General features: G+C 43.0%; 1 protein-coding gene across 1 annotated transcript in view; it reads right to left on the bottom strand.

Moving 5' to 3' along the window:
* Nucleotides 1-15,425, bottom strand: part of EZR (ezrin) — a 52,953-nt gene that overhangs the window by 36,259 nt on the left and 1,269 nt on the right. The gene's annotated exons all lie outside the window — the stretch shown is intronic.

Raw genomic sequence — 15,425 nt, 5'->3', positions numbered from 1 at the left:
TTTAAGTGCTAGCTCTTAACACCAGACTTCTTGAGTTTACTGACCTTTAGAGAACGTGGAAGTAACAGTATGAATACATCTCACTACTAAGATACTGGCAAGTCTGTAAATCAAAGGAGACTGACAATACTGCTATTCTTTTCTTTCAAGCTCCTCTATCGTAACAGGTAAACTATACCCAATCACATCATTTTATATGCTCTTCTCCTTCAAGAATAAAGAAACTGAGAGTGGCGGTGAACAAAATGGCTTGATTGTCAGGCACAGGAAAATTTTCAGAGGCCAAAGAAAACTGGTCACCTAGCTTTGCAAATGTAAAAGTATGGAATTAATTAGAACAAAAATGGTCAGGTAGTTCAGTAAAAATTCTGTGTATCACCATTTTGTCTGTAGCACCACAAACCATTGAAGACAGATGGGTAGAAGAGATATAAAGCTCATGCTGTGATAAAGTTTTCAAACAGTTATACAAAACTAGGACAATGTACTAGCCTTTTATTGCCTAGTAATAGGAATAATAAAATCATCAAATGTTAGGGCTGACAAGAGTCCACTTGTGACAACTCTGATAACCACTATATAGCACTTCTACAGAGGTCAAAGTGCTGACACACAGTTCTCAGTAACTCCTATAACCTTCCTAGGGGTCATGGATGGGTGCTCCCACTATTCCTGGGAGTAAGTACTGAAAGTCACAGAGGACTGGGTGATGTTGGGGGTGGCTGTTCTCTGGTCTCCTGGTGCCCATCACGCAGCTCCAGATACTCTGTTCCTGGTGGTGATGGTCACTTCCCCAGCAGGACAATTCAAACTTGGCTACATGTGGGCTGATGCTAACAGTTAATGGAACAATGAGAATGTCCTATAGGGAGTATCTATCAAGAAACCAAATGAAACTGCCACAATCTAGTGCCTCAGGCTGGGTCATTATCCTTCTGGATTAAAGCAATCCAGTGCCCCCCCCCCCCATTCCTCCCAGATGGGGGTATAAAAAAAGCAGTCACTGGTCAGCATTTGCCCAGGTGAAAAGTAAGGTCATAACCAGAGAGTTCAATGACAAATGAGCCAGTTCAACTCCATTATAAACCAAGTCGAGCTTCTCAGTTCAGCTAAGCACAGTCCTTAGTTTTAGGAAACCTGAGTTTAAATTTTAACATGGAAATATGGGGGTGGGTATGCCAGGCCACTGCCTCCTACTCCAAGAGCGCTGTGACAACATCGGGTGGGCACCTACCTCATTTTAACAATGAATTCAGTATCACTTTAAGGAATTTTGAAGGTAACTTAATTATAAAAGTCAGCACTACATACCCCTCACCTCCTTTCTTAAATTCTCAATGTGCAGCAGACAATAACAGGGCAGGGCATTGGGGCGCCTGGGTGGCTCAGAAGTTAAGCTTCTGCCTTTGGCTCAAGTCAGGCTCCCTGCTCAGTGGGGAGTCTGCTTCTCCCTCTCCCTCTGCCCCTCACCCCTGCTCATGTGCTCCAGGGCATGTGGGCGCACTCGTAGCCCTCCTGGTCTCTCAAATAAATAAAATCTTTAAAAAATAAAATAGGGCAGGGCGCCTGGGTGGCTCAGATGGTTAAGCTTCTGCCTTCGGTTCAGGTCATGATCCTGGAGTCCCGGGATCGAGTCCTGCATCGGGCTCCCTGCTCGCCGGGGAGTCTGCTTCTCCTCCCTCTGACCCTCCTCCCTCTCCTGCTCTCTGTCTCTCATTCTCTCTCTCTCAAATAAATAAATCTTTTAAAAAAATAAAATAAAATAAAATAAAATAGGGCAGGGCATTAACATGGAAGCTGGGTCTTGGGATTTCCAAAGAACTTTCATGTTTCAGGTATCTACATGTTACACTTTATATCATTTTTTAAAGATTTATTTGACAGAGAGACAGACACAGCAAGAGGGAACACAAGCAGGGGGAGAGGGAGAAGCGGGGAGCCCGATGCGGGGCTCCATCCCAGCACCCTGGGATCATGACCTGAGCTGAAGGCAGATGCTTAACGACTGAGCCACCCAGGTGCCCCTATTTTGTATCATTTTTGTTATATAAATGTACATGTTGTTGACAACTAAAGTAGTGACAAGGTCCAACTATTTTGTAGGCTGATTCTAAGTGGGTACTGCTTGGTGAGGGGAAAAGTTATCCTAGTCTAACCACTTTTTTTTTTTTTTTTTTTTTTTAAGATTTTTTAATTTATTTAACAGAGAGAGAAAGAGCGCACAGGCAGGGGGAGCGGGAAGGAGCAGCAGGCTCCCTGCTGAGCAGGCTGGGATCACGCCCAGAGCTGAAGCCAGAGGAGGCAGACGCCTAACCGACTGAGCAACCCAGGCGCCCCTAACCACTTTATTTTTTTTTTTAAGATTTTATTTATTTGACAGAGAGACAGCGAGAGAGGGAACACAAGCAGGGGGAGCGGGAGAGGGAGAAGCAGGCTTCCTGCTGAGCAGGGAGCCCAGTGTGGGGCTCGCTCCCAGGACGCCGGGACCATGACCTGAGCCGAAGGCAGACGCTTAACAACTGAGCCACCCAGGTGCCGCTTAACCACTTTCTTTTAAAGGCCGAGGAAACAGGCCCAGAAAGGTGTATGCAACTGCAACTTCTAATAATCAGCTACTAAAAATATGTTTATATTTATATGGCTCTTAAATGTTATTCTTAAAGTTGTGTCTTTCAATGTAAGTCAGTGGTTTTAAATTCTGAATTGAAGTTTGTTCCAAATTCCAGGGTGAAAATTATGTAGAAGTATGGATATATAAGGAAGAGCCCAGATCAACTAATATCCATCACATAATTTCAGGAGCATGTAACGAAACCCCAAGTCTTTCTAAATGGCTCCTTCCACCTCTGAAAGTTAAGCCACTTCCTGCTCCCAGACCCACTTCCTGTCAGGCAGGACTGCAGACAAAAAGCGGACAAACCAGTCCTGTTTGTAGTCATTACAACCAGAGAAAATCAAAACCCCAGAGCTAGAAAGGAACTTTTTCTGAGCAGCCCCATTAAAAAGAAGGTCAGTTCCTTCTACTTGAAAACTGGGCTGGGAACATTTCGTGCTGAGCCCTCGCCATATTCACCGGGCTCAGGCACGCCTTCTGGAAAGAGGGAACTGAGGCAGGAAGAAACAGCTTTGCAGACCTCTGACAGATGGAAGGGCCATCACTCTCACCCAGTTCCATCTATCTGTGCTGAGAGGCATACTGGGGGGCATCCTCCTATCAGCTGAGGGTATTTAAATCATACTCCTCGTACCTACTAGCTGTGCATTTTAAAGAACCTTTTTTGTGAGTAAGTAGGAACCAACTTTACACTAGGAATGACATACACTCCATGTGTAGATTTAATATGGGCACGAACTGGCTACCAAGCTTTGACACCTGACCTAGGAGAGGGGAAGAAACGATCAAAAAGAATGTCACACTCCACAAAAGAAACCATCTTTCCAGAAACATAGATGAGGTCTACACCCTTTTCTCCCCACTCCAAGGTCACTTTCTCTTTAGCTAATAGTCTTGTGAAGTCTTGATTCTGTAACATGTGATTTCAGTTTGCTAGATGTGTCATACATACTTCAGCACCAATTTAGTTCACTGAAAAGGGAGGTTAATTATATCCACAAACTTAGAATCCCATAAAAGACAAAAGGGACAGGGCCAAGATGGCTATCACCTGCCGCAATGATTTTTAATTCTAGGCTCATAAAATACAGGAAATTAAAGGCCTATAGATTAGACTTCACTACCCACCTGGAATGTACTGTTTTCTTTGTAAAGTTAGAAGTCTCTGAAGGGTTTTTCCTTTCTAAGCTGGTGGGGAGGAAAGCCTATCAAAGAATGGAAATGTCCAAGCACTAAGACAAATCGTACCTTAAATCTTGTGCCATTTCTTTGATAAATCTTTGTCCTTGGCTAAGATCAAACGTGCAGTAGGGGTACCTGAGCCAGCGCAACTCGACCTCGGGGTTCTGTGTTCGAGCTCCACGTTGGGTGTAGAGATTTAAAAATAAAAAATCTTAAGGAAAAAAACATCACATGTGTAGTAATATTTTGTGTTACTTAACATTTCTCCTGTAATGATGGCTTTTGCCATCTTGGAAAATAGAGAGCAAGGCCCCAACAGCTTTAAAAAAAAAAAAATCCAGACTAAATCAGTAAGCTTACAAAATTCACTTACAGAAGCAAACGTCAATAAAAGTACTTTAAACCACCCAGGTTTCTGAAATTATACTAAGTTAAAAAAACAAACTCTCCTCAATTTATACTTGATTGAGGTCCAGATGTCAGGTCCAGGACGATTGCAACTAGGCACATAATTAGTGGGAATGAGGGCGGGGGTGGGGAGGGGAGAGACGACTTGGCAGCCCCCCCACCCCCCAGCTCAGGTCTGCAGTGCTTGCGTTCCCCCTGCACGGAAGGCAAGCCAGCCTCCAAAGGGCTGCACAAAACCCTGCCCCGGAATGCCCCACATTTTGTTATGCTCACTTCCAATTTTCAGCTCCGCAAAAGCTGCCCGTGAGGCGATGACCTATTTCCAGTCGGAGCACGGGGGCACGCACAACCCCCCCCCCAAGATCCTGGGAATACAGAGTAACAGAACTAGCTGGGACAAACAGTCCTGTGTGGTTTCCAATCAACTGCAATTGTGACTGGAGGTCCCCTTGAATAAAATATGTATGTGGGAGGCGAGACAGTCCAATCTGGGGTTAAACCAGGCACTCACCTGATCACACCACCAAAGCTCTCCCACGAAACCAAGTGTACTCAGGGATCCTGGATCGTGGAGAGCAGTCAGCAGCAATCGGGAGGGTTCTCAGGCTCCCGCAGGGACTCCACATCCCAGGGCAGACCTTCCCTTCCCACTTGCCCTCCCACCACACTCAAGTGTTTGGCCACTGGAAAAATGACAGCATCTTTCCCTTTCACCCCTATAATGTGCTTTTAAAAAACAAACTTTACTTTGTAAAATTTGGAACATTCACAAAAGTAGAGAGGACACCGCCCACCCCTCCTGTACTTTCACCCAGTCGGACGCCATTAACTTCCTAACATTTATATATGTGTGTGTGTGTAGCTGGCATATTTTAGGCTGCCATAGGATCACTTCAACTGCAAAAACTTCAGTATGTAGCCCTCAAGAACTGAGTACCTACGTGTGTGTTATACACCCACCATATCACTATCATTTTAATATTTTAAAATTCAGTCAATATTCAATCATCCCCCATTGTCTCAAAAAAATCTTTTTACAGTTTTTACAATTGTTCAAATTGTGTCATGCCCTCTGCAGCCTTGTCATCACACTGTATTTCCAAACTGCCCTGTTTGGCCAGTTTCCTAACAAACATCAAGTTTTCCCCACCCTATCTCCCCATCTAAGTCCCACTTGAGAGTCTCACCGAAATAGCAATGTATTTATGTAAGCAGGTACTTGGAACAACAAGAAGCAACATCCGTAACTATTTAACCAAGGCAATGAAACACCTCAACAAAAATACTATAATATACATAATGCATTTTCATAAATAAGAGGTGGTTCCAATATAGTATTTATGTTCTAAGCTTTTACCAAGTGATTTGTGGTTCAATTTTCTCTTTAAAAACGTAATGAGTATGGCCAGATCTTTTTTTTTTTTTTTAAAGATTTTATTTATTTATTTGACAGAGAGAGACACACCGAGAGAGGGAATACAAGCAGGGGGAGTGGGAGAGGGAGAAGCAGGCTTCCCGCCAAGCAGGGAGCCCGATGCAGGCCTCCACCCCAGGACCCTGGGATCATGACTCGAGCCGAAGCTTAACGACTGAGCCACCCAGGCGCCCGGCCAGATCTCCTTCTAAGATGTATTTTACAAGAAATCTATACATGGGGCACCTGGGTGGCTCAGTTGGTTAAGCGACTGCCTTCGGCTCAGGTCATGATCCTGGAGTCCCGGGATCGAGTCCCGCATCGGGCTCCCTGCTCGCCAGGGAGTCTGCTTCTCCCTCTCCCGCTCCCCCCTCTTGTGCTCTTTCTCTCTCTCACTCTCTCTCTCAAATAAATAAATAAAATCTTTAAAAAAAAAGATTCTAAAAAAAAAAAAAAAGAAAAAGAAATCTATACATGTAGTAATGGTGCAATAGCCAAAATATTATTCAAAAAAATTAATTTCCTTGAGCCTCAATGCCTGAGAAATGATAGAAGAATCTACATGGGTATGGCAAACGATGACTTGCTTATCATCAACCTATTTGAAAACAAGTTCTTAAGAGAAATATCTTGGCTCACTGTACAGTACAAGAGTGATTTACCAAACAACAACAAAACAGACAAAAGCAAACCACTCTCTGCCCAGTGGTTTTAACTCTTCACCCAACAAAGAGTGAGAGAATAAAAAGAACCTCTTCTTCTTGGCAAAGCCTGGATGAAAACGAACAGCAGTGCTATTACTCCCGGACTTTATGTTAGGGATTTGTTCACCAGTGTACTCCTAGGAGCTAAGAACCTGGCACACAGTAGGTACTCTATTTGTTAATGAACAAATGAGTGTTAGAGAGGGATGGGGGTCATGTTCCATGCGGTAGCAAAAGGACAAAAAGCAAGGTAAATTCTATTGCATTATTAGGCTATGTCAGAAAAAAGAATGCCCATCATGAGACAAAAGCTTTTAATCAGATTAGAATTTAGTAGTGACAAGTAGAGTCCCTCTTCATGTACTCTGTCCTCTGTGGTGACAGAGAAGAGTCAGTGCTAGGCACAGGGCCAGGAGCTTCCGGTGCTGGGCTGTCCTGCCTGGCCTCGGCAGAACCTCTGTGGTAGATCCCCTGGACAGTGTTTCACAGCTGAGGGGGCAGGCACAGGGAGGTTTAGAAGCTCGCCCCAGAATACCCTTTAAGAGGCAGGCATGTTTACGTACCAATAAAGCAGTAATTTAATAAAACCAATAAAGCAAGAACTGAAAGTTTGTTCTTGAAGCCAGTAATGGTGTTTTTCTTTTTTTTTTTTTAACCACGGTGCATCTCGCTCTGTGGCCAGGAAAGAACAAAACGAAACAAAAAAAACCTCACAAAAACAAACCTAAGTATCTAACATTGTTATAGGTAGAACTAAGTTCTATGAAGTAAAATAAAGCAGGGTAAAGGGTGGACAGTGAAGGGGGTTCTATTTTAGATGGAGTGGTCTAAATTAGGGATTAAATTATAAAACCATCTACAGTCAGAAATTCATACACAAACTATAGGTCAAAAATTAATTTCAAATTGTCAGTGATAAAAAACTCATTTACATAACCTCCTTTCAACTCAAATATCAGATACAAATTGCTTTCTTTTACCATGCGCCAGAAATCTGTCATCATACAATGGCTTAGCAAGCGAGACACAAGATACTACCACTTTCTCTACAGAACAAAGACCTGCCCGAGCACCAGCCTTGCTTAAAATACTGCCTCAACACCAGCCGTGCGCATGCTCTAGGTCATGGCAGCTTTCCCGGTACCTGTTCAGGCTCACGGCCTGTGCTGCACCTAATGTTAGCTAACAGATTATTTGCTCTTTGATTAGAAATTTTTAAAAATTGGAACAGTTGATGTGGATCTGGCTTGGAAATATTATTAGCTTAGTCATAAAATATATATAAGGATAATCTATTTAACAATAATTATTTTAGGGGCGCCTGGGTGGCTCAGTCGGTTAAGCAGCTGCCTTCAGCTCAGGTCATGATCCTGGGGTCCTGGGATCGCACCCCACGTCCAGCTCCCTGCTCAGAGGAGAGCCCGCTTCTCCCTCTGCCTGCCGCTCTGCTTACTTGTGCTCTCCCTCTCTCTCTGTCAAATAAATAAAATCTTTAAAAAAACAAAACAAAAAAAACAGTAATTATTTTATACTAAAGCAGGGGTTGGCAAAAATTTTCTGTGAAGGGCCAGATAAATATTTTAGGCTTTGGGGGCCATTTTGGTGTCTGTTGCATATTATTGTTCGTTTTAAACAACCCCTTAAAAATGTAGAAACCATTCCTAGCTGGTAGCGCCTACAAAAACCGGTCACAGCCAGATTTGGCCATGGCCTATACCATCGCAAAGTAAAAACAATTACTTCCAATAATATCTGATGACAATTTTTTGATATAGACAGTCTAAAACTGACTTTCAGGCAAAAATAGAAAAAACAGGAGGTGCAAAGTGTCTTCAAAGTTAACAGAAAGGTAAGCAAAATCTGCTACACTTACTATTACATTTTGATCCTCAGGTGGTATCTATTCCTTCCTGTTATCTATCAATAAAAGTTGGGTCAAGGTCAGGAAATTTTCATTTTGCTTTTAAGGTTTTATCAAATGCATTACATTAAAAAGATTATTACGTTAATGCAGTCTTCCATGTTCTTTGAACCAGTATTACCATTTATCTGTTAGGTACTAAGAGTCTAGAGAATCAACTCTGACTCACAATCCAAGGAAAATAGAACCGACCACTGAATGCTGTTGCCTTAAATACCCTTCTGCTCTTGTGCACTGGTGAGCTCCTATGCACCCCTCAACACCTACTGAAGCATCTCACTGGCTGCGACGTCTTCCCTAGCTCCCCAGAGCACACTTAAGTCTTCTTCCCTATGTACCTCTATTAGCATACTTACTATACTGCATTGTAATTCTTTGCTTACATATCTGACTCCGGTATTATACGGAGAATCCCTTGATGGCAGCAATCTATCTTATTTTTATAGTTCCAGCACCTGGAATGTAATGGCATAAAACAGGGCTTCAACTAATAAGGAAAGAACCCCTATGACCTCCCAGGGAATTCTGACAACTAGAATACATAGAGGATTAGAAAGAGAGAGAGGTAACAGTGGTGTTCCCTTTCACTAAATAACCCGAACATTTCACATTGCTGTTTTTCTTAGAAAGGCCTAGTGACAAACTTTGCCTGGTTAATAGCAACTTGGAAACTAAGACCCTTAGTTTTAGCTACATGTCACACCGAAATGTTTGTAAAGCAAGTTTCCAGGAAAAAGATGTACACAAGACATACACAAAGCAGATAGCATCTGGAGATAAATTATTTGGATTTCATAGACACACAAATAATGAAAGTCTGTTTATTTTATGTAGAATTCTTTTCACTTAAAAACTTTACTCCCATTTTACAAATGACAAAATTGAGATTCTTAGAAGCTAGATGACTTGCCAAAGTACAGGTTAAATACTAAATTATGGTACTATTCTTTACATGGCTTTGCATTTTTATTTAGGAAAATTATATACATTAACTATATATTAAGCATTTTTAGTCAAAAGTCTCTCAACCACATTATAGCAGATTTTTCCCCCTAAACAAAACAAAACAAAACAACACAACTAAGGGGGCACCTGGATGGCTCATTCAGAAGAGCGCATGACTCCTGATCTCAGGGTCCTGAGTTCGAGCCCCAGGAGTAGAGGTTACTAAATAAACTACTTATCGAAGTCCGGAATAAGAGCTTTATTCTTGGGGCACCGGGGTGGCTCAGCTGGTTAAGTGTCTGCCTTCAGCTCAGGTCATGGTCCCCCCCCCCACACCCCGGCTCAGTGGGGGGTCTGCTTCTCCCTCTCCCTTTCCTCCTGCTCATGCTTTTCTCTCTCAACGAAATAAAATCTTTAAAAAAAAATTCTTTATGTCACAGGCATGAATGATAAGTCTCTTCAGTAGTGGCAACCACACATTTAGTACTTAAATTAAAAACTGGAGGTGGGGCACCTGGGTGGCTCTTGGTTCTGGCTCAAATTGTAATCTCAGGGTTGTGAGACAGCCCCCGTTTGGGCTCCACTCTGGGCATGGAGCCTACTTAAAAAAAACAAAACGAAAAAAACAACAACAAAAAGCAAAACAAAAAAACTAACTGGCGTAGCTGGGGGCTCCCAAGTGTAGTTACCACTGAAATCAAATAAAATATAAAGGAATAACTCAAAATGCATTCACTGATTTTGAAAGCAGACTGTGAATTTTACTGCTTCAGATTAGAGGTGAAATGTCTGAATACTCTAAGAAAGCAGGCATATATTCAGTCATCCTAAGAATCTTCAAATTGTCAAAGATACCCGGAAGTTTAAGTAAAAAAAGAAAAATAATTACAATTCAGTAAGAATAGTAATATTGTTTTCCTTTCCCAAATTTTAAGTATTCATAAATTAAAATTTTTGTTACAAATCACATTACTACTTAGGACAGTAACTAACAAGAGAGGCCAGTGTGGAAGGCCAGGAGAGAAACAGAGGAACCAGGAATGGGATCTCTTTCTTCCCTGCTATTTAATGGAAAATGGCCGCCTCTTTTTCCCCTTTAAAAACAAAGAGCCAAAATTTGAGAGAGCCCACTGGTCACTGCCAAATTAAGCTCTGCAACTGGACTCCTGCAGAGAGAAGTTCAAATCAGAGAGATTCAATTAGACATCTTAGCTCCTTGTCTTTCTGGAGTTTGATACCCATCCAGCTATCTTCTTTATCCCCACCTCAGCCACATTCCAAATGCCAATGATAGCATTTAAGCTGGAACTTTAAGAAGGCGACTGTATATCCATTCCCAAGCCTGCAGGAACATTCGCCTGAATGGATGCTCTGGAATCAACACTGGCTTTTGCTGCCCCCTAAACACACCATGGGCTCTGGTCTCTGCTCACACACAACCACCAGTATCAACCCCATCAGGAGGGCCTCACTGCATTGTTGGGGTTCTGAGGGAGAGAATATATAAATTGCTTTTTTATTTTTTAAAGATTTTATTTATTTATTTGACAGACACAACGAGAGAGGAAACACAAGCAGGGGGAGTGGGAGAGGGAGAAGCAGGCTTCCTGCTGAGCAGGGAGCCTGATGCGGGGCTCGATCCCAGGACCCTGGGATCATGACCTGAGCCGAAGGCAGACGCTTAACGACTGAGCCACGCAGGCGCCCCAAACTGCTCCTTTCTTATGAAATGAGCAGTTCCCAAAGTCTGGGGGCACTTAAGAACCAACTGGGGAGCTTACTGAAAGCACAGGTGCCCAGTCTTACCTGGCCCTGGAGATGGGGATTCAGTAGTACTGTCTCCAGATAATTACGTAATTATCTCCAGATAATTACATATGCCAATGTTTGAGAACACAGTACTAAATTAATCCTAACTTTTAACTTTGTGTGTGTGTAGTGCACACACACACTCAGAAGAAACCTAAGAAGCTGTTGGATTACTTTTCGTTTATGTGGATTTAAAAAATACTGTAGTTTAAGAAGAATACTGGTATTTATATATATTTTAGGAGGTAGCAGTTATAATAATGAAAGAAGGCAAGGACCCCTTTCATCCATGACAGTCACAAACTTGTCAGCACAAACCAAACTCTCAACCCTCCCTCCCACACCTGGTCCTTTTCCAGGTTCCTTATCTCAGTGAATGGCATTACCATCCATCCAGTTATGCAAGTGAGGAGCCAGAAGTCAACCTTACATTGCCCTCTGCCCCCACACACCCAATCCATCACCAAGTTCTATCAAAGAGCTCCCCAAAACATCTACTTCTCTCCATTTGCATCACACTGCCTTGGTCCATGCTATTACCACCTATCACCTAGGCTATTCCAATAGGCTACGCCTGCGCCTCCTCCCTCCTACTGATTCTCATGTTGCAGCTGCAGCGACCATTCAAAAGCCAAATCTGATCAGGTCACTTCCTTCCAATCAAAACCCTTCAGTGCTTCCCCCCGAGCTAAGTCCTGAAAATGCCCTCTTAGGGCCTACTTGGCTCTGCACAGCTGGCCTCTGATTTTTCTCTCTAGCCATACTCATCCCTATCAGGAACCCTGAACTCATCCTACCCTCTTCCACCATAGAACCTTTGCAAGTTATTCCCTGTGGCTGGTATGCTCCTTGCCTCCCTCCTTCACCTAGGGAAGGTCTCTTCATTCCTTGCGTTGCTCTGAACAGTCATCGCTTCCTGTCCTTCCTGATTAACACTCCCCCCAGCAACCACCACCCCACACATACCATTATATACACTCAAGTTATTCTAGGATTACTGTCTGTCCCCCTCACCAGACTGTAAATCCATGATGACAGGAGTATTTCTGTGTCTGCTCATCTTGGTAGCCTCAACATCTAGCAGAGTAACACACAGATGCCCCCTGAACTAATGGATGAATGTACAAATAGACTCATTGTGCCTTACATAGAGAATGTGATGATGACAAATGACTAATCCTAGCCAGCACTTCTCACCACCACATGGGAAAATCTTAGCTATCTAATTCACCATCTGCCCATGGTAAAGGAGGAGGGATACACAGAAAACACATCCCATGAGTCCTCCTCAATTGATGGGGGGGGTGTTTGGAAAATGTATCAGTATATTCAGTAAATCCTGTGCCTGTTAAAATATTTAATGGACATTGTCTCATGTAACATTATGAATTAGGTACTGCCAACAGCCCCATTTTATTGACAAGAAACCTGTAACAAGAAGCTAAGAAACGAGGACTTATTCCACACTGGATATATACCCAAGAGAAAAAAAATTAGTGGAAAAGGCTATATATTCCCAGAGAGGCAAGGTAATCTCAGAAATTGTATTAAAATTTTGGCACAGGGCAAAATTTTGAACATGCTTTCACAGTTTTCCAATTGAAGGGAAAATCTGCTTTTCTATTAACAACGTCCACATCAAAACTTTAGAAATGAACAGCTGCGGCATCTGCCAGTGCCCCGTAAGGCAGTTGAGCACTAAACTCAGAAAAGATTTGAGAGAGCTTGGCCTTGCATCATTCCTAAGCTTGACTGCTGTGGTTTTCCTTTCTACCACCCTATGCCTCCTTCCTATCGCAATGAAGCAAGCAAGTGTGGTGGTTAAGGAGGAAGGGGGACCAGAGGTCACCCTTGGCTGAACCAGAAGCACAGGGCCTGCTTCCTGAGCCAGCTCCGTGGACAAACCTCCACACCTTTCTCCCAATGAGAAGGACCCACAAGACCAAACAATCAGCTGAACAGAGGGTGTGGTGTCTTCTGGACCTCAAACCATCCTCCTTGGGAGTCTACAAGTCACACATGAGTAGAGCCCCAAAGCAGTTGTGGGAAAAGCAAAACCAGACACACCCTTGGAGTGCCCAGGCTGCTCAAATCCTACCCACAGCCCTCAAGCAAGACTCAGCTGAAGGGTAACTTCTCAACAGTCCACCCGTTTCCCCATCAGATGGTTTTCCTTCTAATTGTGTTCACTTGACCTAAGCCTTTTTTCCTCTTTGGTGGCACTCAGTGTTCCAGCTTCTATTTCAAGCATTTGCACATGTCCTGGTTTGGGTTCCAGACTGTAAGCCCCCCAAAGACAATCTGGGTCTCACCCATCTGTGCCTTGCACACACAGCTTGCAGGACAGATGCTTGCTGAATGAACGAACACTCACTCTAACAAGTGGTGATTCGAGAAGCAGTATTAAGAGAAAAAGCAGCAAATATTTCATTCATGCTGTTTCATAAATAAAGTTGTCCACTGACAGAATTTAGATATCAAAGATACTTTTTTTTTAAATTTTATTTATTTATTCATGAGAGAGAGAGAGAGAGGCAGAGGGAGAAGCAGGCTCCCAAGGAGCAGGGAGCCTGATGCGGGACTCGATCCCAGGACCCTGAGATCATGACCTGAGCCAAAGGCAGACGCTTAACCATTTGAGCCACCCTGGCGCCCTCAATCAAAAATACTTTGCCTGCTGAATTCAAGGGATCAGGTAGAAGCCCAAAACCCCAACTATGTATGTATCTTTATACATACCATTAGAATATACCTGCCATACGAAATTAAGAGGGAGCCTTAAAAAGTGAGCAAATTCTAACACATGCTATAACATGGATGAACCTTGAGGACATTATACTAAGTGAAATGAGCCAGTCTCAAAAGGACACGAACTGTGTGATTCACTTATATGAGGGACCTAGAATAGTCAAAGTCGTAGCGACGGGAAGTATAAGGGTGGATCCCAGGGGCTGGGGAGTTAGTGTTTAATGGGTAGAGAGTTTCAGTTTCAAAAGATGAAAAAGTTGTAGAGATGGGTGGTGGTGGTGGTGAATGTACTTAATGCCACTGAACTGCACACTTCAAAATGGTTATGATAGTAAATTATGTTATGTATATTTTACTACAACAAAAATAAATTACAGTTCATTTTGATAAATGAGAAAGAAAAGCAATGATGGAAACTGGTTTACTGCCTTTTTTCAGGGTGGTATCTTAAAAGCTGAACTCTGCTTCCTTTCCTTTAGTGAAAGAAAGAAAACCATACCTACAGTAATGTCCTGACTGCCGCTCTGCAAAAGGCTGCATAGAGCTGTGTGTCCTGAGTGAGTGGCTGCCATTTACACCAGGTTTATTATCACAGGCATTGTAAATGCCTGGGTGCCATGTGCAAGTTTCAAATGAAAAGAAGAATTTTGTGTAGGAAAAAAATTTTCTCATCATGAATGATCATCTTAATTATGTAATTTAGGCAAAAACTCTATTGGCTTCTGAATCAGACAGCATATTAACAGAGAAATATATTTAACCTAACAGTAAAGACTTGATTAATCAAGAACTCCTTTTAGAGAATCTACGATTTACTGGTAGCAAATCAGCATCGACTACAGAACCAACTTGTTTGAAAAACTAGAATTCCGTATGTCTTTTATTGCAATTTTTAATGAATCCAGGTATCTTCTCCATCATGATTCAGAACAATTAAAAAATGTGAAATCCTCTCCCCAACAACGAGTCACAGTTCACCTGTGTCAAAGCAGGTAAATATATACAACTTTCCAAGAAATGCTGGTCACAAAGAACCTGCCTTGTTCCCACCACTTAAATGAAAGCGTATCCCCCCCAGGCCTGGCCAGCAATCGAACCCTGAGAGCAACATAATCAGATGTAAGGGACAGAGGTGCAGGCCCTTGAGTCAGCTGGTATTTATGATGTGGACCAGGAGCGCACGACCAGAGAGCAGGGCAGCCTTCCTTCATCTGCAATTCAAGTCCACAACTCAGCCTCGTTCAGAGATAGGAATCCTGCTGCCACCAGCAAATTCCCGGGTTAACAGAGCACAGCTTCACAGGCCTGGCGTAAAACGGGCTGGAAAGGAGCTGCCCGCCACAAAGCCGGAGCCTCCTAAGCTGGAGGCCCTTTAAAGCATCAAAGGAAGATTTGGGGCGCATTTGGTTCCGACCCATGGAAGGACTCAGAGGTGATGGGCGTCGTCGGAAGCCACCTGACTCTCGGTCATTTAGACAACTTGTCTTATTAAGAAACTTTCAAGTTGCATGAGAAGACACTTTTCAAGCAGACAGAACTTTTCTTTTACAAAGGACCACAAACTACTGGGGCGGGGACGGGGACGCTCACAAACAAAAAGACCGTAGATCGAAAAGCAGCTCAGTCGTCGTTTTCTTCAGGAGTTCCACAAAAGGACCAACCAATGACCAAGCAGGGGGC

Source organism: Neomonachus schauinslandi, chromosome 8, assembly GCF_002201575.2.
Source record: "Neomonachus schauinslandi chromosome 8, ASM220157v2, whole genome shotgun sequence".
NCBI lineage: Eukaryota > Metazoa > Chordata > Mammalia > Carnivora > Phocidae > Neomonachus > Neomonachus schauinslandi.
This window is presented reverse-complemented; position numbering and strand designations above follow the sequence as displayed.